This window comes from Lissotriton vulgaris, chromosome 11 (genome assembly GCF_964263255.1).
Source record: "Lissotriton vulgaris chromosome 11, aLisVul1.2, whole genome shotgun sequence".
NCBI lineage: Eukaryota > Metazoa > Chordata > Amphibia > Caudata > Salamandridae > Lissotriton > Lissotriton vulgaris.
In genome coordinates, this window is record NC_141699.1 from 280,303,784 (window position 1) to 280,329,427 (window position 25,644).

A 25,644-nucleotide genomic window follows, 5' to 3' on the forward strand; every position below is an offset into this window, starting at 1 on the left:
AATAGAAAAATACCGGACATTTGCTCAGGATTTTAGATTCTAAAAGTGCCTGGTTAAATTATGTGCTGTTTAAAATCCGCGGCGTTCTATTTTTTTTAACCAGGGCAATTCCGCCTCTCTTTGCTTTAATGGTAATTTAGAAAAAGTTGGGATAGCTCATAAAAAACACAGAATTATTCTTTGTATATTTGCTGTGTTAGGTTCTCATAAAAACACACTGTCTGAGCTGGCGGAATAGTGGCCAGACGGCAACCATATGTTGATGACCAGGTTACCTAGGCCAAGTCCAGACTCAGACTCCACGAGACCAGGACCAAACACAGTGAGGGTTATGAGATTGTGACTGAGAATAGGAGTTGAAATGCTGCATGCACGGCCACTGCCCTCCCCACACCAGCACGCAAACGCTCCCCACTCTTTTCATCAGCCCATCTGCTAAAATGATTACGCTTCTTTAGGCACCTTTCGATGCCGAACACAATGAAGCGACACATTGACACGAGTTCAGGAAGGCATTGAGAATCACCTATGTACATTTCAGAAATTTCCCCTGCTTGCGTTGGGCAATGTAAGAACCTGGAAACAGCTGCAATCATCACTGTTATGGCTTCAATTTACTGAGGTCTGACATATCCTGGGCTTTAATTGGGGCGGGTCCAACCGGTGCTCGGCACCGACAGTTCTAAAAAGAAGGTGCTGAGATGGGTCACTATCCTCATCGTTAGAGAACTGAAGAATTTTCAATGTTATTTACAACAAAGTCATTATTTTTACTTGTTTATCGAATATAGCTAACAGCTACTGCTAAACCAAGAGTCCTGGCTTGTTGTGAGAAGTACGCCAGTTGTTGTATTGTATCTGGGTGCAATAACAGAAAGAGGCAGCACAATATCAGTCAGTTGGAGCACTATGGCAGCAGAGATTTTTTAGCGAATGTGTATAAACCACGCCCATTTGAGAGACAGCCCCCCTTCCAATTGTTTCATCCCACTTAAATGCCTGGACATATCTATCTTTAAATTAAGCCATTACCTGAAGTGTAATGGTCAAGAATGGGCTTGAACATAGTTGCAGCATGTATTGAGAGGCACAAGACCAGTCACTCTTACCGAGAGATATACAGTGAGATTCCAGAACAGGACACAGACCACTACAGCGGCTTAGGTGGATGGCAATAATAGCCCAAATCCTTTGTTGCCTCTGGAGAAAACCTACAACACAGCTTACACAGGCAAGGTGGAAAGATGCAACCTGCATTCGCTGTCATTCAGCCCAACAACTGAGAAACCACTCACCATACATAGAGCATGGGAATGGTGAATAATGTATTGCAAAGACACAGAGGGTGGAGGGTACTAGGGGGAAGGTTTACCGACCTAAACTGCTATGACCCCTAATTACGCAACTACACTAACAAAAAATAGCAGTAAGTCAACCAACTAACTAATGCATGTATCTGTGTGTGCCAAAGAAAATCTAACTGTGGAAGCTCATCCAAACAAACTTGAAAAATTTAAGAAAGATCTTGCAAAATTTTCAAAAGAAAAAGTATATCCCTGTACGAGCAATACCTATGCACCAATGCCATATAACAAAAAAATGGACGCAAAGGGGGATCGACGTATGGCACATCGAGTTCAGAGGAAGGTTCCACCGACTCCGACTCCTCTAGCCACTGGAATACACCAAATGCCGACAGAGGTAGAGGGAACAAGAGAAACTGGCGAGGATACAATCAACACTTTGGTCATCCTCATTTTCCGCCATGGTGGCAACCCAACCCCTGGGGACCACCACCTTATCCACCTACTGGCATACCATATAGCCCACAGTTATACAATCAGCAGCCTTTTTTAGGGCAGGGCCAAGGCCGGTCGAGGGGACAACAGAGACCACAAAAACAGGGCCAAGTACGCTGGAATCTTCCCCCTCGAACAATGGATCTGAGGAAGGGGAAAAGGATACCCCAGGAACAGCCGGGGACCTCAGCGGGCCAAACATTGTAATTAATTTGAGTTTCTACACGCCCACTGACATGGAAGAACAAGTCCTGAACAAAGGTTTAGGGTTCGTTACCACCAATAGAGGGGATCCTTTCCTGGCCCAAATCGAAATGGTCAAATTCTTTCGCAAGATAAGGCTGCACTATCTCTTTGCGAACAAACCTGACCAGAATATGATGATCTCACCAATTGATGAGAATACAGGTCTGAAAAACCCATCAACGTTTAATCCTACCACCGTGGGCCTTCCTCCAAAGGTAGCTGCCTTCGAGGAAGCCGTGGATCATGACCTAAGAGAACTGTTTCGACACCAACATAGCCCCTTTATCAATATGTCGAAAAGGGAGCAGGAAGCAGTCAGATCATTGGCCAATAATGAAGCAGTGATAGTGAAGCCAGCTGACAAAGGCGGGGCTATTGTCCTGCTGGACACTCATATCTATCGTCAGGAGTGTCTTCGTCAGTTGAACAACACGAAAGCCTATCAAAAACTGATTAATGATCCCACTGAGCGGCTTACAACAGTAATCGGTCATATAGTGGAAGAGGCATTGTCTGAAGGGTGAGTCACCCAGAAAGAAGCCCAATATCTGTGCACGGTGAATCCCAAGATGCCTTATTTCTATGTACTACCAAAAGTACACAAGGCACAAAGGCCCCCCCTGGGTCGCCCAATTATATCGGGCATAGGTTCACTACTAGAACCTTTATCAACTTTTGTTGATTTCTTTCTGCAACCCTTATTTAGGGAAATGCCAGCATTCCTTAAAGACACCAAGGATGTCCTCAGAATTCTCCCAGATATTGAGTTTAATAAAGATCTTGACATGTTAGTATCATTTGACGTTGAAAGTCTGTATAAGTCTATCCCCCAGACTGAGACGCTGGAGGTGATTGAGGGGCTTTTAGCAGAGAGAGATCTGAATTCTATCACCCCTGTGAGACTCATCATGACCATGGCCACTTTGGCCATGACTGAAATTTTTTTTCAGTTTGAGGAGTCCATCTACCTACAGGTTAGCGGGACTAGCATGGGCAGCGTTTTTGCTCCTAGTCTCGCTAACCTGTATATGCACAAGTTTGAGCAGGACCACATTTTCGCAGACACCAATCCCCATCTAGGTAGTCTGCGACTGTGGAAAACGTATATAGACGATGTTTTGGTAGTATGGCGAGGAACAGTGGAAGATCGACAGCTTTTCCATACCTGGCTGAATGAGAGGAACAGGTTTCTCAAATTTACCATTGAGTTTGACAGACACCAACTAGCGTTTCTGGATCTGCTCATTATATCCACTCCAACTGGCCTTCAATCTGAATTGTATCTTAAACCCATGGCACGAAACTCCTTATTGGATTATCGGAGTTGTCACCCCAAGCCTTTGAGGGACAATTTGCCGTTTGGGTAATTTCTCCGTATTCAGAGGAATTGCTCCACTAAGGCTGCCTTTGAGGCCCACTCAAAGACCCTGGCGGCGAACTTAGCAGAAAAAAACTATCCGAAACGTCTGATTCGTGCTTCTAAAACGAGGGCCTCTAACAATAACAGAGAGAACTTATTAGATATTGTGCCCCCCAATCCGAAACAAGAACGGATCACGTTTGTAAATACATTCTGTACACAATCCAATCAAATACAGAAGATTGTGAGAAAAAACTGGAAGATCCTAAACACCGGCACTGATGCACTGCCACCTCCATTGTTTGCTTTTAAAAGGGGACAGTCTGAGAGACCAACTAGTTCATACCAGACCGAAGAACACTATTCCCCGTGCGGTAGGGACTCTCTGGGATTTGCCAGTGGTCACTGGACATCACCCATATGGCAACTGCGCCGCCTGCCCACAAACATTGAAAACATTAAACATTGATATAGGCACAGATCGCCCTTGGCAGTTAAGAAGGTTCACTAATTGCAATAGCACGAACTTGATTTACCTGATCACCTGCCCCTGCAATAAGAACTACGTAGGGATGACGACCAGAAAGGTCAAGGTGAGGATTCTGGAGCATAAGAGTTCGATTAGGTGCTCCAAACAGGCGACCAACTCACCAATCACTTCTTAGAAGTAGGACATCTACCAACTGACCGCCACTGGACAGTATTAGACCAACCATTGATCCCACCTGGGGCAGATGTCTCTTCCTTTCTGTTCAGGTGTGAACAAAAATGGGTGTTTAGGCTCAAGACTGACAAGATAGGGCTAAATGAAGACATCCCTTGGATGTCGCTTTAATTGCCTTTTTAAGTCCTACTACAGTCTGGTTTATGACTTCAGTTCAAACATGATACCACGTCCAAGGAAGGGGTCCTGTGGATTGCATGATTCACATGCCATGTATTGCTCTATTTCCTGACGAGTTTCCATTTTATTATCAGCTTGCGTTGAGATTTGAACAGGTGGGCATTGGACTTTTAAAGTGTATGAAATGTCACCCTTAACATGCCCGTTTTTCAAATCCAACCGCGTCTATGGTATGAACTACAAACAATTGTCTGTAGGACTACATTACCCTCAATTCCAAGCACGGAACGCTCTGATGACGTCAGACGCAATGGCGCCGCCGCCGGCAGAACGAAGAAATGGCTCGTATCCTCGCCGCGTCGGTACCTCCCCAACAGACAGCCCAGAGGGAGGCCAGGGGTACCGACGGAGAGGTGAGTGCCAACTTCTATTCTTCAAGTTGCTGTCAGCTATGCATTGCTGTGAAACGGAGAGCCGTGAGTTTTTGACTCACAAGCGCATTTGCCGAAACGCTGCTAATAACGAGGTCTTAAGCTAACTACAGAGACATCTAACTGCAGGGTCCTCAAGTCGAATGCTTTCATATTCATGATTATCAGTGCGCAGTTACGATCAGCAACTTACTAGACTGGGGCCACAACAAAATATCTATGATTTGAGATCGCTGTACCCCGTATATGCCGCCTGAGTTAGTAATCGCTGGCATCTAATTTCGCCATATAAAAATGTATGGGAGAGATTTGGCAGAACCGGGTGGGTCGTTAAAGACTAGCATATCGCTGCAGTGTGATGGATTTATTTTCCATTATGTAAAGAGCTTTTATTTCCCTTTGCCAGAGCGGAGCTCCATGTACCTGAGCTGAAGCCAGGTGAGGTGGGGCTTTTCCTTCCTGCTAACAAGGTCAGTGAGTAGGAGAGTGAGACGGTAAACTGAATTGCCTGTCACGGTTGATTGTATCTCAGCCAATATATGAATCAGTACAAACTATACGATTCTTGTACTTGGTAAACAATATACTAATAGTGCCTTGTCTGTTCTTTCTCTTGTATGTATCTGGTGTTTCGCATTGGACTTTTGCATTATGAAGCCAGGAAGATGGTAACAGATCACGTTTAAGGTGAGATAACTTCCTCTTTTAATCATTAGCAGTAGCATTTAATGGTCCTGAAGAAGCAGCAGGAGACCACCTGGCTCCGTTCGTCTGCAGAAACATGTCGACCTAAGATACTTCCTAGTAGTTATTTGTTACACTACTACCTGCACTGTTTTATTGACTTTGGGATTGATTGGGGTACAGAATAAATGTTTTTTCCCCTGTCACTACCCAATCTTAACTTAATCTCGTTTGACTATTCACCTACTCACCCTCACACTTTTCCTTTTTGCACTGCTATTCAGTCAGCTACAGACACTCTTGCCTTCCCTCATGACATGTGCTTTATAGATTAGGCTTATAACATCAGCCAATCTACTGTGGATACTCAACCTTCTAAATATGAGGGTTTCCAGATGATGAAGGGCGGTCTCGTTAGTTGACTGATGGGAACTTGAATTTTTGGATGAGCTTCCACAGTTAGATTTTCTTTGGCACACACAGATACATGCATTAGTTAGTTGGTTGACTTACTGCTATTTTTTGTTGGTGTAGAATAATGTATTGCCCCTGTGAACCCAACCCTAAAACAAGCATTGACAATGCAATGGTTTCGCCTTTTGAAAAGTTTGAGCTATTGGCATTGTAAATGACAAAATTTGTATTTATGTGTTGGTTTTGAAAACAGATAAATAAATGGCATTGCCATTTACAATGCCAATAGTTTAATCTCTGCCAAATGCCACACAAACACACACAGACCCACACACACAGAGCCACACACACACAGACCCCCCCACACACAGACCCCCACACACACCCACCCAGAGCCACACACACACACACCCAGAGCCACACCCACCCACCCAGAGCCACACACACCCACCCACCCAGAGCCACACACACCCACCCAAAGCCACACACACCCACCCACCCAGAGCCACACACACACACCCAAAGCCACACACACACACACTCAGGAGAGCAAGCACAGCGAGGGGGCAGGGAAGCAAGCACAGCGAGGGGGCAGGGAAGCAAGCACAGCGAGGGGGCAGGGAAGCAAGCACAGCCAGGGGGCAGGGGAGCAAGCACAGCCAGGGGGCAGGGGAGCAAGCACAGCCAGGGGGCAGGGGAGCAAGCACAGCCAGGGGGCAGGGGAGCAAGCACAGCCAGGGGGCAGGGGAGCAAGCACAGCCAGGGGGCAGGGGAGCAAGCACAGCCAGGGGGCAGGGGAGCAAGCACAGCCATGTTTCCAGTGCTTGGCTATTCTGAACAAACCATTGGTATCCGGCCTGCCACTCAAACGAAAACAACTCCCAGAATACCTTCTATGAGCATTGGTACCCAGGAACCTGCACTAGCCTAACTGACTTGATAAAGTAACAGTGACCAAGTGGTCTCACTAGTGGTGTGACACCTTGAGTCAGTTTGGACCTTTTATACAATCCCACTTTTGACTCTGGGAATAGTGAGTCGTTGACTTGTGACTGCAGTATGCGGCTACAGATCCCTACGCACATCGCGACAGCTGGTAAACGTCAGACAGTATAGTGCTACCTATTGTGTGTGGGAAGAGGGGGTGCACACTGGTTCCAAAATGCTTGGGCATATCTTCAGCCCTGACTATTTATAGGTGGGGGAGCCAACATGTTAACAGGCAGGGCAAGGAGCAAACGAACCATAACAACCTGTCTGGCGGGGTACCATCGTTTACAGTGCCCAATGCCTGACTGGGTGTAAAGACTGCAGTGCCCGGGGTTCGCTCCGTGCCAGGTGAAGCCGCGCACTGAGCACATGTTGTAACCAGGGCAGGTTGGATGCCCTGCTGAAAACGGCTGTAAAAAAAGGCGAACAGGGTGCCAGAGGCTGCCAGGACATGCTCCGGGCAGGCATTGGTGTAGAGTCTGCGCCCCAGCTGAGCGCTTCCCGACACTTCAGTACAGGCATTTGGCACGGGCTTCCGTGCCCAGTAAGCACTGGTGGTAGAGCATGCCAGCCCTCCAGGTCCGAATGCCTGGCTTCCGTGGCAGCCACGCCCCTGCCTTCTTGACTGTGCCCGGAACAGGCATTGTGCCAGGGGCTCTCATGCCCAGAGCGCAGAGGGGGGGAGGGGGGGGGGGGGCAGTGACCCCGTGCTGAGTCCGTGGTGCATCTGTCAAGCTGTGCTCCCAGCCATGCCTCTCTCTCCTCCCCCGCCACCCCCCCAGTCACTGCAGCTGCTGCCACGTGTGTCATGTCTCACGCAGCCACTCACTCCAGCCTGTGCCCTTTCCACAAAAATTAGCATTTAAAATACCTACTTTCCCATTCAAATAACACCCTTCGCTGCGCAGCCTCTGGGAACACCATTACCAATCTGCCGAGCACAGAGTCGTGGCGCGCGCCTCACGCTGCACCCTCAGCAGTAACTAACTTTTCAGACTGTCTGGAATAAAAGTTGCATCGGGTCACGCAAGTACCTCTAACTTCACACATCAATACGCACATGAATGCAATAAATCCAGCACTGCCCGATTTCCCACTTCTGGAAGTGCACCGACCTGCCCTCTCTGTGGGCACATTGACAGCAGTCTCCCACCCGCCCCACGACCCCCCCCCCCCCAATGTAACTAGCCGGGGCTAGATACATTGATTGGACCCAGAATGGCACCCTTGTTTTAAAATCCAAAAAAACACCATTTAAGAGAGTTCCCAGCAATCCCAGCCTGGCAGGTCCCGGCAGCCAGCTCTGTCCTTTCCCCGGCTCTTTAGGGTTTTATTAAAGGTGGGTCTGACGTCAGGCAGAGGGACAGGCCCTGCATTTTTTCTCCAAGGAAACTTTTTTTCCTGCCTTGAACTTGCTTTTTTCTTCCCACCTCCACTATTCTCTGTAATGAGTCTAAGGATTCTTAAAGGGAAAGTAACCGTGCACACATTCTGCGGTGCACCAGGCCATCACTCCAGCGTGGCTTGCAGCGCTGCAGGGGGACGGGCTCACGGACAGCGGGAGGGGGGACGGGCACACAGACAGCGAGAGGGGGGACGGGCACACAGACAGCGGGAGGGGGGACGGGCACACAGACAGCGGGAGGGGGGACGGGCACACAGACAGCGGGAGGGGGGACGGGCACACAGACAGCGGGAGGGGGGACGGGCACACAGACAGCGGGAGGGGGGACGGGCACACAGACAGCGGGAGGGGGGACGGGCACACAGACAGCGGGAGGGGGGACGGGCACACAGACAGCGGGAGGGGGGACGGGCACACAGACAGCGGGAGGGGGGACGGGCACACAGACAGCGGGAGGGGGGACGGGCACACAGACAGCGGGAGGGGGGACGGGCACACAGACAGCGGGAGGGGGGACGGGCACACAGACAGCGGGAGGGGGGACGGGCACACAGACAGCGGGAGGGGGGACGGGCACACAGACAGCGGGAGGGGGGACGGGCACACAGACAGTGGGAGGGGGGACGGGCACACAGACAGTGGGAGGGGGGTGACGGGCACACGGACAGTGGGAGGGGGGTGACGGGCACACGGACAGTGGGAGGGGGGATGGGCACACAGACAGCGGGGGGGGGGCAGGAAGAGAAGGCTAAATTGAAAACGACCCACATCATTAAAGGGGGAGAAAAGACACACGGCGAGAGCAGGACAAAAGTGAAAGGGTGCAAAGAAATTAAGAGAGGGTAGTGATAAAGCACACAAGAAAAGGGAAACAGAGCAGGGACGAAACAATTGTTTGTTAAATCTTGCCAATTATCAAGCCGATAATGTGTGGGCATCCCAAGGCACCTTCACCATCAATCAACCAGGACCAAATAAACTCTCTAGTCTCACTCGCCCCCTTGAGTGAATCCAGCGGTTGACCAGCGACTTTAGACGTATTCACTCACTCATACCCGTAGTATTCCCTCTCCCCACAGCAGTGAGTCCCTCCCGCCCGGTACTCACACGAAGACCCCGAAGAGCAGGGCTCGGACGCCCACTTCCAGCAGCAGCTCCTGCATCTCCGGTCCCTCGTCCGGCGCTCGCAGCCGCCCTGCTCTGACGGCCCGCCCGGCCCCATGCGCAGCCAGTGCCCCAGCCTGCCCCGCCGCCCCCGGCAAGGAACGGGGAGAGGGAGGGGGCAGGAGGGATGGAGATACGAGAGGAGGTGGAGGAGGGAAGGCGACGGATAAGGCTGGAGGAAAAAGCGAGATGCGAGGGGAGGAAGCAGAGGTGACGGCAGGAGGTGGTGAAACAGAGGAGGAGGGGGTCACAACCAATAATATACCGTCTCCTTGCAGTGATAGCAGGGCGGCCGCACACCTGCATATGAAAGTCCTGGGCGCGAGGCACGGATCGCCCACAAGGACCGGCCATTGGGTCGGGTGTTAAAGCTGACCACGCCATGAAGGCTGCTGCCCGGCCGCCATCTTCAGAGAACTGACCAATAGAAACCTAAAAAAAAAAAAACTCTACCGCCCACCGCCGTATGACATACGAAAAGTGGTGGGATGAGTAAAAATCGTGGGAACGCCCACAAATCTGCTCCGGCAATGACGGACAGATCGCTCTTCCAATGGCTAGCCTCTATTTATGGAGCTAGCCAATGGAAGAGCAGGTGGGACAAAGCCCCCGTACTGTTCTGACATTAGATTTCGCCTGCGCGAACGCTGCTGCGCAGCGGATCGCCAGGCGAAACCTAAAAAGGGAAAACAAGCATTTGCAATGCAATAGATTTCGCATTTACGCAAATTTGATCTATTGGCATTGTAAATGGTAATGTCTTTTATTTATGTTAATTTTTTTTAAACATAAATATTAGGCATTGTCATTTACAATGCCAATTGCTTAAACTTGCGTAAATGCGAGACCTATTGCATTGCAAATGCTTGTTTCAAGTAATACAGACTGCGCTTAGTCTTGTGAAGAAATCTCATTGGCATGTGGCACTTTATAGAAAAACATAAACACCCTAGTGTCTGAAAACATCTCAGAACAGTACTGTGTAAGCTGTCAGTAGTAGTGGGGTGTCCCATGTTCAAGCATTTCTCCCACTCTGCCCACGTGTTTCACTTCAGCCTCTATGAAATTATAGTTAATGTTCTCCTTATATCCACACTTTGCATCGTAATATAGCACTTGTATTGTTTGGAAGTAAGTTTCCTGTTATACACTGGACTCGTTTTTTTAATGTCTCCATGCTGTCAGTATTGAAAAATGAGAAAAAACTAGAGGCTCGCAGGGGGAATCTGTTGTCCTTACACTCAAGATGACACTTTGGTGAGCTACTGCCTTGTACTGGGGCCAACTCATCAATAAAAGAAAATTAATCAATTGATGGTTCTATTATCCTTCAACACAGGAAACGGAGTAGAACTTAAAAAGCTGTGGATATTGTGGTTGGCGTGAAGTAAAAGAAAGCGTGACGCTTGTTAAGCGGGCTGATGGTTTGAATGTTTACAGCATGACACAAAGGAGCTGCGGGTGCCATTGTTGAATGGGCGCCCGTGCTATTAATCTAAAAAGGTGCATTTTCGGAGGTCTGCACGCAATTTAAATAAAAAAATGTTTTGTGCTGAGTGCACAATCACAGAAACTCGCCAGTGCGCCATGTTAAGAATAAAGCTCATTCTCAAAGAAAATAAGCGCAACAGTAATACTAACACCTATTGGTTTAGTGAAGAATTTACAGCAGAGTAGCACTGTGCATTATAAACAAGCTTGTGACTGCTAGGTGCTATAAAGCACCGAATCTTTGGCCGAAAAGATCAGGTAAATATAAAATATTATTTGGTGTCTCTGGATATATTAGCAGGCATGCGTACCGAAGTCTCGGGACCATGCACAGATAATAAAATGCTATCATTGCAAATGACCAAACTGCATTCCAGGAAACAAAGGCACCGGGTGCATTCTTGAGGGGAAATAATGGAAAAGCCACCCAGTCAAGAGAATTAAATCGAGGGACGCCAGAAACATTGAAAGCATGTGTGGGCCGTGAGGTGAACCAGCTGGAGAGGAACAGATCTGAGGTGGACGAAATACTCAACAAACAAAGGGGGAACTCACCACGCTTTCAGGGAAGAATAACAGCTTTTACAGTTCACTGGAAAATGGGGTTTGTCGAGCACCGCAGCGGGTTCAGAGAGCATCACAAATTGAAAATACGGGAACGGAGATAGCGGGACCGGACCTCAGCTGCGCAGTGACTTCCCATCAATCGAGCAGGTCGGGCTGCTTAATTTTCGGATCCTGAAGCAAGGGCGATTTAAATGGAACAAGCTGTCACCAATGAGCAAATGCAGCAGCGTGTTTATTTTTGCATCGAGCTTTCACTTAAACAATAGCAGTTAAAGTGAAAGCACAATACAAAAATAAACATGCGGCTGCCTTTGCCAAAACCAAATGATAAACAAAAATAACTTACAGACTAATTGAAGGAGACAGTGTAACGCCGCAAGTAAAAGATCTAGTACTGATGGGTGGTCCCAAAAGGAGACAGGGCGGTAACAAAGAGGGACTAAGAAGCCTCATTCTCAATGGGAAGCCACCATTGACTATGACGCCAGCCAATGAAAAATATGGGCGGGCTTCCACACCACTTCTAAAAAAATACCCTAACACAGCATGCCTCTCAAAGTGAGCAACGCATGCACTGCAACGCTAGGCGAGACCGAAAAAGGGACAAGTTTCTGTGAAAACATACAGGGATCAAACTTTCATCTGCACTATGAGAATCTAAAAAGTGCAAATGCAAAGAAGACAATAAGCGTTGTACTCTACAAAAAACATTCAACATACCAGCACCTAGTACCCTAAATACACAGCTGCCCATAGCACTCCCAAACTCACACTGTCATTCATTTATTGAATATACATGACATGTACCCACAGTGTCAGAATCCTAGCCTGAAATGGAGTGGAGTCTTCTGGTCACCTACCAGCTAGTCACTGAATTCGCTCCCTTTTGAGGCACGATCACAGCAAAAAATTGCCTGTATGACACACAAAGCTGTACACTTCAACACACCAAGGTATCTAGCAGATAAACTGGAACTATCAGGAGGTGGCAGAATGTTGAGAAGCACCAGCACCTGGCTATTGAAACTGCAAACATTTTGGAAAAAATGAAAACTTACAACCGTACTGTCTCCGGACTAGCACCCAGAATCTGGAATGCTCTACCCCCGGAAATCAGAATGAACTCTTCTAGCACCTTCTTCAAAACTGAAGTCAAACTTCTTTTAATGAACAAATTCATACCAAACACTTAACTTGCCCTCTATACAGAACTTACACCTGATTTTAAAGACCAATGGCTATCACACTCTTGAGTACCATCGTACCCAATACTAATGTTTGATATCAAGTATTCTCTCCCTACTATCATTTTTGTACATATTGTATTAGCTTTCTTTGTGATCTAAAGCGCTCCGATACCCTTCCAGGGTCTAGTCCGCTCTGTGTAAACCTTTTCTAAATAAATAAATACAAAAATAATTACCCCACCACATTAGCACCATCTTTCCAATTCCACTTCCAGTATGTGTCCCAAGGATCCCATCACGCTACTTGCAAAATCTAACTTTCCTGAGTGGTTCAGTATCAAAAGTGAGAAAACAAGTCTCAGAAACTCTGCCGAAACAAATTTTAGAGGGTGGTGCTGGCAAGTGGTCTATGTCAACTGTGTTCATCCACCTTTGAATAAGGCTTAACTACTGAGCCAACTGCACAACCAACAAAAACGCCAGTTTGTGAAGCCATTTCTAGGTTGCATGTTCAAGTGTGAAATTTAGCTGTAGAGTGGCAAAACATTTTGTTTGGGTATTTGTGAACTCCAGGCCTTTGGTAATCATTAATGAATTGGATAATGTTTGTTTTGACCACTTACATGAGTTACAGGTCTATTTCACACACTTATTGGGAGTAGGGACTCCTGATTAACAGCCCACTCACCCAAGGCTCCACTACTCGGGTGCTATTGCTAATGGGTGTTTCACGGTTCTTCACCTCTATTTGGCTTCTCATAGGAAAGACCAATACCAACTCTTGTTAGTCTACTATGTACACAAAACACTCATTAGGATTTTGGGGGTCTCCAGCAAGACATATTTTGGAGCACTCACAACAGAAGCACAAAGAGGTGTGAGGTTTCTGCACCGGTCTCATCAATCCGCCTGAAATAACAATCGGACAAAGTCAAAAGGGAAAGCCTCAGCTAAAGGCATCTAAAGGCATCCTCACCTCCCACAATAGTCAGCAGCCCCACTCCTTACCCGTACTATCCACTTTATGGATATGTTCAGGAAAAATAATTAGCAGCTCCTTACTAAAGAAAATGCCTCAAAGAATATCTAAATGAACCTTACCTACACTCCACTCACTTCAGCGGCTAGGTCTCCTCCCTCAATCTGCAGGAATGAAAGCACTACAATTCAACTCTCTGGGAACAGAATCCTCACCCTTCATCTTGTGCAAGGCCAGGCCAGGAAGAGGATCCAAAATAGATCCAACTGGTTTCCATTACAGTGGCTCATTCATATCAATCATGTACCACACTGGCTATACACACCAACACTCTTAACATATACTCAGGAGGTCAGCACAAAGGGAGGGGCAAGCATTTAGAAGCAAAACTTTACAGGAGTAGGGTCAGAGGACATCCACTCCAGAGTTCGGGACAAAAAAGGTCTGGTCACACTATTGACCTTTAAAAACACGGCATGCTGCCGCCACCCCTCTATGTTTTAAACTTAGTTGAAGGGACAGCTGTCCTTCTCCACAAAGGAGGACATGATTGGGCTTCATGCACCCCTCCAGGTCACAGGACAAGTCTAGGATCTCTCGAAGCCAGTGATAGGCGAAGCCCTCAGCAGACACACTAGATTAAAGTCAGGGCCATAATAAAAAAAAAAAATTTAATCAGGAAACCAGCTACATGCAGTTTGGCACTCAGGGCAGGCAACACACCGGTTTACCATGCACAGAACATTCTTGTCCCAACATAATTTAAATAAAGTTTCATTTAAAATGTGATTTAATTTCATGTATTTAAATGTTTCTTATGTGGTAGTGTTATTGTATGCCTTCACTGATTTCTAGGAGTGTGTGTTGCGGTATCAGTGATTGGCTCAGCGTGGTACTTGACTTACTCAAAGTCTGGGCTGTAGTATATTTGAGCCTGTTTTGTCAGTAGTACTACTGTAGTTGAATCAAAAGGTGTATTTTGTGATTTGAATTTCTAACTCTTATGAGGGTGTGTGTTTCGCGTTAGCAGGTCTATCACTAAATTTCTCCCTCAATTGTCCTTAACCCTAGCACTATGCAGTAATTACTCCACATTTTCCAACTCCTCTCCATGCTTCTCCGACATTTACCACTTAAGTCTACACCAATGTGTGTGGATATCTCCATGCAGAAATGATTGAAGAGGTAGAGCTCTTCGGCCAGAGGTGCGAGTACTACTTGATGTACCCCAAAAAAGGTATTACGATTATATCCCTTAACTCTTTACTATGAATGTTTTTGTGGGAACCACTGGAGGTGTTTCTTCTTCACTGGCTCATTGAATCTTGATTCACCGGTTTTAAATATCGAGCATCTTGTCCTATTGGAGACAAGATGGAAGAACCAGGCTCATGCTCCTAACCAGCCGCCAAGTGGAATTTTATCATAATGCCTTTCAGCAGAACCTAAATATCCCAAACAAAAGGAAAAACAATGCCACTGAACATCTATTGTGGCACTTGCCGAGATACAGTAGTTTGTGGTTTTTTTTTTTTTGCAGCTCCTAAACATGCGTTGAGGTTGGTAAGTACAATTTTCCTGACACCCTACTTGTAACAACTCAGACGGATTAATGACTGCACTGGCTCTTTCTTTGTCATATACACTATAATAATGTAGCCAGTAAAATGATCAGAATAAGAACATCAGGAACAAACTCATAATTAACGGCTCAGATGCTCGCACAGGAGTGCAATGGGTTTGAGTTCCTGCTGTGCAGACGACACAATTTCTCAAACAAGCAAAGATTGAGAGTCGCAGATGAAAATCTGCTACAATAACATAACTCTGCATAATACAACATAGCATAGCACAACAGGACACAGCACAGATAATCACAATGCAGCATCACACAATGCAGAGTGTAATACAGCATGATATAACACCACCCCGTGTGCAGCATAATATAACAACGTTGGGGTCGATTCACATAACTAATCTGAGATAAAATCCTAAACTTACTACTTTTGGTATTCACAGAAGGCATGTAGTAGTAGTAGTAAAGTTAGGACTCCTAACTTTACTACTACTAAATGCCTTTTGTGAATACCGAAAGTTGTAAAGCTAGGATTTTGTCTCAGTTTAGTAGTAGTAAAGTTAGGAGTCCTATCTTTACTACTACTAAATGCCTTCTGTAAATACCAAAAGTAGTACGTTCATTATTTTATCTCAGATAGGTTCTGTGAATCGACCCCAAAGAGTGTAGCAAAGCAAAACACAGTAGAACACCTAATAGCATAACAGAGTAGAACTGCACGACAGAACATATAAAAGAATATTATAGCAGACAATAGAGCCAAGCATATTATTAGATGGCATGAAAAATAGCAACATCATGTGCAATACCTGCTGATGAGGTTACAAAATCGACTCTTTTGTACACCTATATATAGATCAAAAGCAAGTGAAAAGGGAGGTATTTCAAAACAGGCAATGTAAATCAGAATGGCTTCTGACCACTGTGCCCATTAAACTGAGTAAAATCTATATTCTATACCTTAGAACAAATGTTAAATTCACCTGTGCCCCGAGTGCCCAACTGTACTGATGTCTGGATCCCAATGCTGATTTTTGTTATCTTAGGCAAACACAGATCATGCATGTGCGCCATGACATAGGCCTGTCTCACAGATTGCGGTCTTTTTGGACCAGAAGGGGTGCCCAAAGCGCTACTCCCATAGAGGTGGAAGGCTACTGCCTTCACCGAGAGTTAAGCAGCACAATTGCAGTATATGTGCAATAATCCATAGGAGTGAACAGGTTCTTTTTAACTTGTGTCACTGGAGTGAGGCCTACAGGCTCACTCATTTTTAAAGTTACACTGCTGTGTGCTTAACTCACCCATGGCCTACACTGGTTTGTTGTGAAGTGTTGTGTAGGTATTGTGCAACTGCACTGGGTGTATGTGTGCCTGGGAACGGTACAATACGGGTATAATGCAGTACTGAACAGTGCGTACATGGTGAGTGCATGTGCTGGGTGTATGCGTGCCCATGAATGGTACAATACATGAAGAGTGCTGGGTGTATTTTTGCCTGCAAGTGGTACAGCACACAAAGGATTCAGTGCTGTGCAGCATGTGCATGTTAAATGTAGGTGTTGGATGCATCTCTGCCTATGATGGTACCGTTCATGGAGGATACAGTACTGTGCAGTGCATGTCTACTGGCACTGGGTGTATGTGTGCCTGGATGGTACCAGGGTTCCATTGAGGGCCTGGATTCCACTATGGGAGACCCAAGCCCTCATGGTAAAACATGAAGAAGAGGTAGATAAATCTCCCGAAACAGATGAGTATGTTGCTGCATTCCTGTAAAGTGGATGGAACACACACTGAAGAGGGGGATCCAGGCTTCCCTGTTTCACTTCTAAGGGTGCACTTTCATTCAATGAGAGGTCACAAAAAAGATGCCTGGGCACATCTCAAGAAGGAGATGCGGTTGATAAGAGAATCATAAAGAGTAGTGCTAGGTGTCATGGGCTAATATTTTGACGCACACATCACTGTGGCTGACATCCAGGTGTACACTCTAGTCCCTCCCGTGTCCTGGGTTGTGGGACTATCAGCTTTGGAGACACTTCCTCTTGAAAAGCAGGCTGTCACAGCTGAAGAGAGAGCAGGGGAGTGGTCACTTCATAAGAAGCAGAACTGCAACATAAAACGTCAAAGCCTCAGACCATAAATCACATTTGCTGTCATGAAATGGACCACAAGAAGAGGAGTTTAAAATCTCCAAATGTGTCATATGCCAAGCAGCCAGCCGAATGTGTGAGGAGGAGGAAGCTCTGGAAGGCTTTTGCCTGTGACCAGGACAGGGGGGCGCGGCCTGATAGTCTCCCTGCAAGAACAGGGGACATCACCCAAGAAATATAAGACTACTTGCCCTGCAGCACAAATGACTGCCTGCTAGCCAAGACCAATGTGCCCTGTGAGGAAGAGGAGAGCTTTGGAGGAAGCAAGGTCCAGTGGGGAGCCCGGTCAAGTGGACTCCATGTGCGAGGTGTAAGGAAATGGCTGCGGCACCGATAGGGCTGTTGCCAGTGTGTAGGACAAAGTCGGCTAACTCATATGCCAGGAGAAGGCCACCTTGAATTGAGCCATGTGCTGTGCTGCACCAATCGGGCCAGAACCCGTGTGTAGGGCAGAATCAGTGACCCTGTATGCCAGGAGGAGCCACAGTGAAAAAACCCAGCCTTGTGCAGTAGCGGCCCAATATGCCAGAAGGTGCCGCTGTGTAATCTGTGCCAATCAGGCAGGAGACTGTGTGCTGGGAGATATGATGACCCCATATTCCAGAGGGGGGTCACTGTGAGAAGTTGGCCCGATATGCAGCGTTCGCTATTCTAGCGACCGCTATGTATCGTTCCAAACGACCCTTATGATGATTGGTTGTAAGTCAACCTATAGACCAGCTATCCTAGTAGCGTGGATACGAGCAGTCTAAGGCTAAAGACTCGAGAGGGCGTGTTAAGCCAGCTGTTTACCACACATGTACCCCTTGAACACCAAGTGAAAGGACACCACACAAGTGTTATGAAAATAAACAGGATATTTATTAAGATTCACAACAGCCCTGTACTCTTTATGAGGACAGGGTACTAAGCACAAACCAAATCTCTTAGGAAAATACTTCAAGTGCACAATTAAAACAAGTGTCCGAGGACACGGAAAGTTTAGAGGTCTCGGGCGGACCCGATAAGGCAAGTCGGAAGCGAGGGACTCAGGACCCTAGAGTAAAGAGGCTATGCAGGCACCGAAATGCCGAGTTACCTAGCCACGAGGGCTGCGGCTGCACAAGTCTTACAGGCGTCGGGGTCTTCGCTGACGAGCCAGGAGCCGGAAGAAAAGGAGTTGCTGGCCGGCGACCAGTGATGAATAGTTCGTAGAGATCCAAGCCTGGATCAGAGATCGTTGACACCTGAAAGCAGAGGGGACCAAGTTCGTACTACTAGCCAGTAGTCAGAGGGTACCAGGAGGGCACCGGTTGGCCGTCACCTCGACTAGGTGAGTGGGCGACGCTAGGCTCTGCAGTCTCACGGACCAGGAGGCGTTGTCGGCGACCCGGATGGAGGTGCGAGCTGTCCCACGAAGGATGATGCTGTCGGCGTCGCTGGGCCCAGGATTGGGGCAACAAGCCTTGGCAGATTTCAGGGCCACGTGGTGGGCCTAAAATGGCGTCTTGAGGGGACCAGGAGGGTCCGGGGTGCTTCTCTCAAAGATAGAAGCAAAGGCCAGTCTGGAGCAACCAGACCAGCAGCGTTGGTTGTCGGATGTCGTCACAGGAGGGCACAAGCCAGCGGCTAGTGACCGGACAACGTGTTGAGCAGCGAGCAGAAGGGCCCCACGCAGATCGTGGAGATGCTGGGAGACTGCACTTCGGTGCTGGAGCGGCTCAGGGTCGGGGCTTCTCGGACCCCAGAGCACTCACCAGGGAATTACTTCGATGGTCGTGCTGGTTAAGAGCGTGCAGGTTCTGATGATGGCTGGTCCCTCGAGGTCTCGTCGCACCCACAGATCACAGCTGGGCTGATGACGGGGGTAGAGGTCAGAGGTGCCAGGGAAGCCGGTTCTCGTCGAGCTGGGCCGTCGGATTCCTTGAGGAAGGACTTGCAGCAAACCGCAGAGTTCTTAGATGGTGCCCGCTGATGCAGGGTGACTACTCCTTAGTCACAAGGGAGAAATCTTGAGAAGAGTCTCGAATGTCCTTTCGTAGAAAGTAGTTCTTGATTCAAAGATGATCTAATTTGGAAGGGTCCCCGCTCCGGCCTTTATCCTAAAGAAAGGGGTGGGTACATGACTAGGTCCTGCCCTAAGGGTGGGACCAGGAAGGGGGGTAGTTACACCCCTCTCCCCTGCCGGACTTTCCCCAGGCCAGGGCTGGCGCCCCTGGAACTGGTTCTGACCGGCAGATGCGTAGTGAGCACCGGGGTGCCACTCCGCAGTCACCTTCTCGCAAAAGCCCTACCTACCCAGAATACACAAACCCTGTCTGGGACGGTGCGAACACCGCCCTTGACAGGAAACCCTTTGTCCAAGCGCTCCTCGCTGGAAGGACTCCCAGCAGCAGGAGGTCAGACTCGTGTCTGTGGTGGCAGCATCCATTTTGTGGAGCTGAGGCTTTAGTTAACTTTAACCGGGGTTCACAGTTACGTACATGTCGTGTCCCTCTAGAAGGGCGGAATGCTAACCTCATCGCCAGAATTGGTGAGGGGGCAGCATCCCGATTCGTATGACACCTTACTCGACATGCCTTGATAACGCGACACCGAAGTTACCGATGTGGTACGCGTTATCCTGGAACAGCCATTGGGTCTTTGTTCCGCAAGCTGCAACCGGGCTCGGCTCGGGCCAGAACCTAGTTCACACGAGCCCACGCACTCTGCCTTCAGGATTGTCAAGGACTGCCATAGGAGTGACTGATAGGAACTCGGGCGTCCATTGTACGGTTAGATATAGGGCTACTATACCTAAAGCAAAGGGTGGTTACACGGCTTTGCCCCAGCTGTCATGCAGCCAGTTGTGTCAAATTTAGGAGGCCAGCCAGGGGTGGCATAATACATGCTGCAGCCCCTGGCGGCCCTGGGTACACCTATGCCCTGCGTTACGGGGTCTGATAAGGTGGCCCAGTACCAATTGGTAAATGCACCTAGGGTACATGTCGTAATTTAGAAAGAGAACAGCCAGGCTGTGGGTCTGATTGGCAGGCCCACAGCCAGAGAAAGTCGTAAACCAGTGAAACAAAAGCAAAAAATCTGGGTGATCATGGGATTGCAGACCCTACTCTCCTACAGTCACCAGGAGCATAAAAACTGCAACCTGATCTGCCACCCTATGACGGAGAAGTGCGCAACTGTGCACCATCAACCAGGCGAGGAACTCAAGATAGGATCGTCACACAGTCACGCAGGTGAGGGACCCAAGAGAGGATTGTTGCAACCAATCACCACCCCCAGTTCGGGGAGGAACCGAACATTAACCTCGTAAGAGGAACAGAAGAGAGGCTCCGGTCGCTTCGAGAGGGCACACAGGAGTGAGAAACTGTGTACCCGTTGAGTGTAGCCACCTGGGCCGTGTGAAACCAACTTACCTGAACTCAGCTGCTGTGAGCGTGTGTGTACGGGGGGGGGGGGCAACCAGGACCTTCAAATGCTTCATGCCAGCCTGTGCGAGTAAGACTGGTTTTGGGCCTCTAGGGCCGAGGAAAACATGTTGCTAAGTTAGAGCGGTAGCGCTGGAACACTATGGACTTTAACCCCTTCGCTGCGGCGGCTATTCCGCCGCAGCGCTAAAGGGGCGGGGCGGCCGCGCGGCCGCCGCATGCTGGTGACAGAACCGCTCCGTCACCAGCTACAGTTGAGCTGTGCTGGTGACGGAGCGGTTCCGTCAACCCGCCCCGCTCATTAAACCTGCCGCGCAGGCGCGAAATCAGCGCCGCGCAGGCGCGGCGGCCGGGCCATGACGGAACCGCTCCGTCATCAGCACAGCGCACCCGCAGCTGATGACGGAGCGGTTCCGTCATCAGCATGCAAAGGGTTAAATTGTAGTTAAAGTGGACTCTTAAAACTCAGACTGCTAGTGGGGCATACCCTGGGTGTTACCAATAGTGAATGGGGAATAAACACTATCCATAACACAAACGTAGAGTGGGACAGGGAATCGCCAAAGAAACATTAGAGCCTCGGCCTCAAGGGGGGCTGTGTAATTGTTTGTCAATGTCAGTTTTCCTTGGTGTGTAATGCAATAGATATAAAATACTTCTCTTTTTTCATTAAAGTGAATATTTGGTTGGGCAGCGATTTATGGCTGCTGCTGCGCCCATTTTGAGTTGTGAGCCCATTCTGTATCCACACCTCACCCAAGAGAGAGCCGTGGACTGCTGAGACCATGCAACCCTGTGAGTCAAGTGCTGAAGGGGTACTTCACCCACTTACTCATGATTCATAGTAAGTTGTGGCCCCGGCACATCAGGAGTAAAAGACCTTAACCCCCACGGTTGGGCACAATAATCCCTGCTTGCCCCGTGGCCTTCTGGAAGGGGTGTCACAGCACCACACTTAATCACTAAATTGCAACAGATAGCATTTGTTTTTCCAGTGCAGTCTATAGATCTTTAAATATACTCAAACTTTATAAAGGAAACTAGTTAGTTTAAAACTAATATGTTATTAAATCTTTGGCATGGCATGCATACTCATTTTCCCTTGTAAATTGAAGGCTCTTGTAAAGGTAGTTCCCTGCAAAAAGACAGATATAATTCAGGACCACATTATAAAAAAAGCATTCACAGAGCCAACTGGTCTGGCCTCGAGTGCCAGCGTTTTGGATTTTATCACTGGCCTTTTTGTTTTGTTTTTGTACAACTTTATTGCTGGAGGAGCTACTGGGCCCTAGCCAAAACAAACAAACGAATTGCGAAAAGCAACAATGTTATTTTTTTCGTCTAAAAAGAACACACATTGGCATAGCAGTCTCTGGCACAGAAGGACCTACTAGTAGGGTGTGCACATGCTCATTGTGAAAAAGCAGAATGCCATCACTCACAGTGAACTTAGTCAATAGCTGACTTGGGTTAGTCCATTGCCCCATGATGTATTCTGTTTTGGGGGAAAATAGGGCGCAATATGTAAATTGAATGTACTACACTAGGGAGGTGCAAAACTTTCTGTCCAGACCCACCAGATGTTTTAAAGGCAAACACTTCATTGCCGATTGACCTGCTGAATTCCTCCAGGTCACTTGGACCTGCCAGTGGCTTGGAACCCAAGGAGGACAGTAGGAATTTACCCACCACAAATTTTGGAGTAGGGGGACACAGGGCAACCCTCCACCTAGATTTGAACTGAAACACCCATCCCAGTTCTTTGAAGTGGAAACTGGAGATTAGACAACAGACAGAACATATGGCACTCTAAAGTCATGCTGCACGTCGCCTAAGTCTCCTTGAAGCCCGATGTGCAAACTCAGTGGGGCCTCTCTGACCTCTTTGTATTGTTAATCATATAACCACAGTCTTTGAGATGTTGAGCCTCTCCTACAAGCGTTTTGTTTGCCAAGCCAGCTCTTCAAGGAGACACTTGGAGGCGCAGCCACGTATCATCTGCCACTATGTTTGATCTTCAGTGTCTGAAGAAACATTCCAAACACAAAAACACTGCTTTAAATGATATGACTACGCTATTTTTTGGTATCCGAATAAAGAATTGAATTGATATGACTAGGCATTTTCTCAGAGTAATTGCTTTTTAAAGTGTAATATTCTGGTCCGAAGCTTCTAGAAATACATATATTTTAACATGACGAATAAACTGTACTGTTAGGTATGATGGATCATATTAGGTTTTTATCTATAGTCGAGGGCTTGTAGATCTGCTTTGTGTCCTTAGGCCAAGAGGGGATACTTTTAGGAATACTAAATATATATATATATATATATATATATATATTGTAAGCTGACATTTTATTGTTTTTTTTTATAAGATGCTCTAATTCTACTACTTTTAAGGTCATTGGCCAAAATAAAGTAAATAAAAACTAAGCACAGGCATGTATGTGTGTGTATAGTCTCAGTCTAAAATACATTCTGGTACGTGAATTCATTAAACTCCATACACTAATTCTAAGTGAGTAACAACAATTGAATAATTGAGCACAAAAGTCTGACCTTGGATGTTAAACAGAAGAGAGAAGGCCGTAACCCTGCACTGTGTTAATTGCTACCTTGGACTCAAATCCCAGCTTCCACACTTGACCAAATTGTGTGATCCTCAGCCCATTGATTTCCTTCACTATGTATCATTTTCATTAACCATACATCTCGAGAGCACATTTAAGTAACTCAGTATACTACAAAAACCTTGCTTATATATGGTTAATATAAAATATTCTGGATTCCCATGTAATAACAATATATGCTATGTAACTAGAGACAGGGCTGGCGTTAGGGCAGCATGACGGGTGAGGCCGCACTGGGCACTGCCCTAAAGGAGGGGGTTGTGTTTAGCAATAACTTCTGGTTGTTCAACATTCAGGCAGCAATAGAAATATCAAGATAACTCTTGTGATTAATGTTCCTGCTAGAGAGAGAGAGAGATCAAAGTTTTGTCTAGTGGCAGTTTTGACTCGCCATAAAGTAGCACAGAGGCTTAATATGCCTGCTGCAAAGAACAGGTCTGTATTTTCTGTGGATAGCTGAGTGGATTAGTCGAGCCTGCCGTCACCAGTGCTTTAAAACAAATGAAGTGTATGCGAGAAAGGGGCTATAAAGAGATGGGGGGCCCTTTTGGCAGGTGGCTGTGAGGGAATCAGAGGAGGTCATGGGGGAATTGGTTGGAGGGGGGCATACAAAAATTTCCGCACCATACGCCACCAGCGATAAGGTAAACCCTGAATAGAGAACATGGCAAGCTGACAAGTTTTGGATAATTTGTATCAAAATTGTAAGGCCATGGCGGTATTCTCTAATGTTTCCTGCTCAAAAAAATATTACTTTCAATAAACGTCACAGTTCAGTGAAATAATCGTTTACAAGTCATTGAAACACTTTAAAATTGATGAAAAATCCATGTTTTTCAATTTTACAGTCTATCGTAATCATGACATTTGTAGCCCGGGTTGCATCTTTTTATGGCTCGACTCGTGATTTGGCTCTTAGAGCCAAGCCAGACCCAGGTTCAGCTCTCTTCGCAGCTGCCAGTGTCCCCCAAGAAATATAGTACCTTCTACACCCCTGTATGCTGCACCTGCCGCCGCACCCCAACTTCCAGTACCAAGTCTGATGTGAGGAACACACCCCGAAGACAAGGTTACCTCACTCTTCTGAGATCACTCCAAAAAGTGAAAGCTAGTGCTTTGAAGCAGATTTAAAAAAAAAATCACAGCTCACCTTTCCTGGAACCTTTCACTCGTGTAACAAACCAACATTTTCATTAGACTACAAAAGCCGCTTGCATTTTACACACCATGATTCGGCATCCTTCACTCCTGGGGAGTCACCCTCTCGTCTCCGTCCTGGGAGAGTGAACTGGGTGAGCGGTGCGACACAATAAAAGACAGAGACTTGGGAGAACAACACTCCGGCATAACGACCGACGGCTGCATTTCACTGGGGTGATTTTCTGACAGTCTAGTGATAGCTTTTCATTGAATAATGGTGCATGCTGAGACTTATAGTCTCACTTGCCTGGTATACATACGCACATGCCTACAATTCCCAGCATGCTAACTGTCAGGCAACGAATCCTCTCGATAGCTTTGAGCAAGTCCCTAAGAAAGAGGATAGAGAACCAGGGCTTCGCCCCCCTACCCATGCTCAGGCATTGGTTCGGGCAGGTGTGCTCACCTTCTCTAATCGGAGGGAGAGGATTTCGCCAGCTTCAAGTGTCCCAACGACGCAGGGGTGCTCTGTGCCAGCCGCAGGTGTTCCTTCACGGGATCTTTTAGGGGGAGGGCTTTTTGTCAGTCTGGAGTGCCCCCACCTCCTAGAAGGATTGTGTCAGCCTCAGGTGTCGCGGAGTCCCGTGCTCAGCACATGACAGCCTGCCCCTTACTCAGAGTACACCCGAGTACAGCTGAAGCAGCACAAACAAACACTCTTGCTTCCTGCTTAAAGGGCCAGCCCCACATTCCGGCACCGACAACTTCCTGCACCGCGCGCCCGCTGACACTGTCAGGCAGCCTGCGATTTACTTATCTTAAGATTTTGTTTCACGTGACGTGACCCAGAGTTGATGTACAACAATGTAAACGTCGCGTTTATAAAGTGTGTGAGGGAATGCCAACTGTTTGCTCATCAATATGAAGCATACATTTCCAAGAAAAACAACGAGCACTGCCACGTGGCCTGAAAGATACTTCATGGGTGAATGCTCTTCTGGAATCGAGTTACATGTTTGTACTCTGATATCTTATTAGCATTTCTATAGCGCCTTCAAACATTAGTATAGCACTGTATATCTAACCTGTCTTTCATTCTTCAGAGGTCGACTGCGACGCAAGAAGGGGTTTTGGTTATGTTAAACATTCTGCAAGGGAAACAGCCAAGGCT

At 47.4% G+C, this 25,644-nt stretch overlaps 1 protein-coding gene across 1 annotated transcript in view; it reads right to left on the reverse strand.

Annotated features, from left to right (window-relative positions):
* Nucleotides 1–25,218, reverse strand: part of SLC8B1 (solute carrier family 8 member B1) — a 210,775-nt gene extending 185,557 nt beyond the window's left edge. The window contains exon 1 of the mRNA XM_086943252.1: nt 24,940–25,218. The gene's annotated coding sequence lies outside the window, so the exon portion shown is untranslated. The remainder of the gene's footprint in view (nt 1–24,939) is intronic.
* Nucleotides 25,219–25,644: the final 426 nt, after the last annotated feature.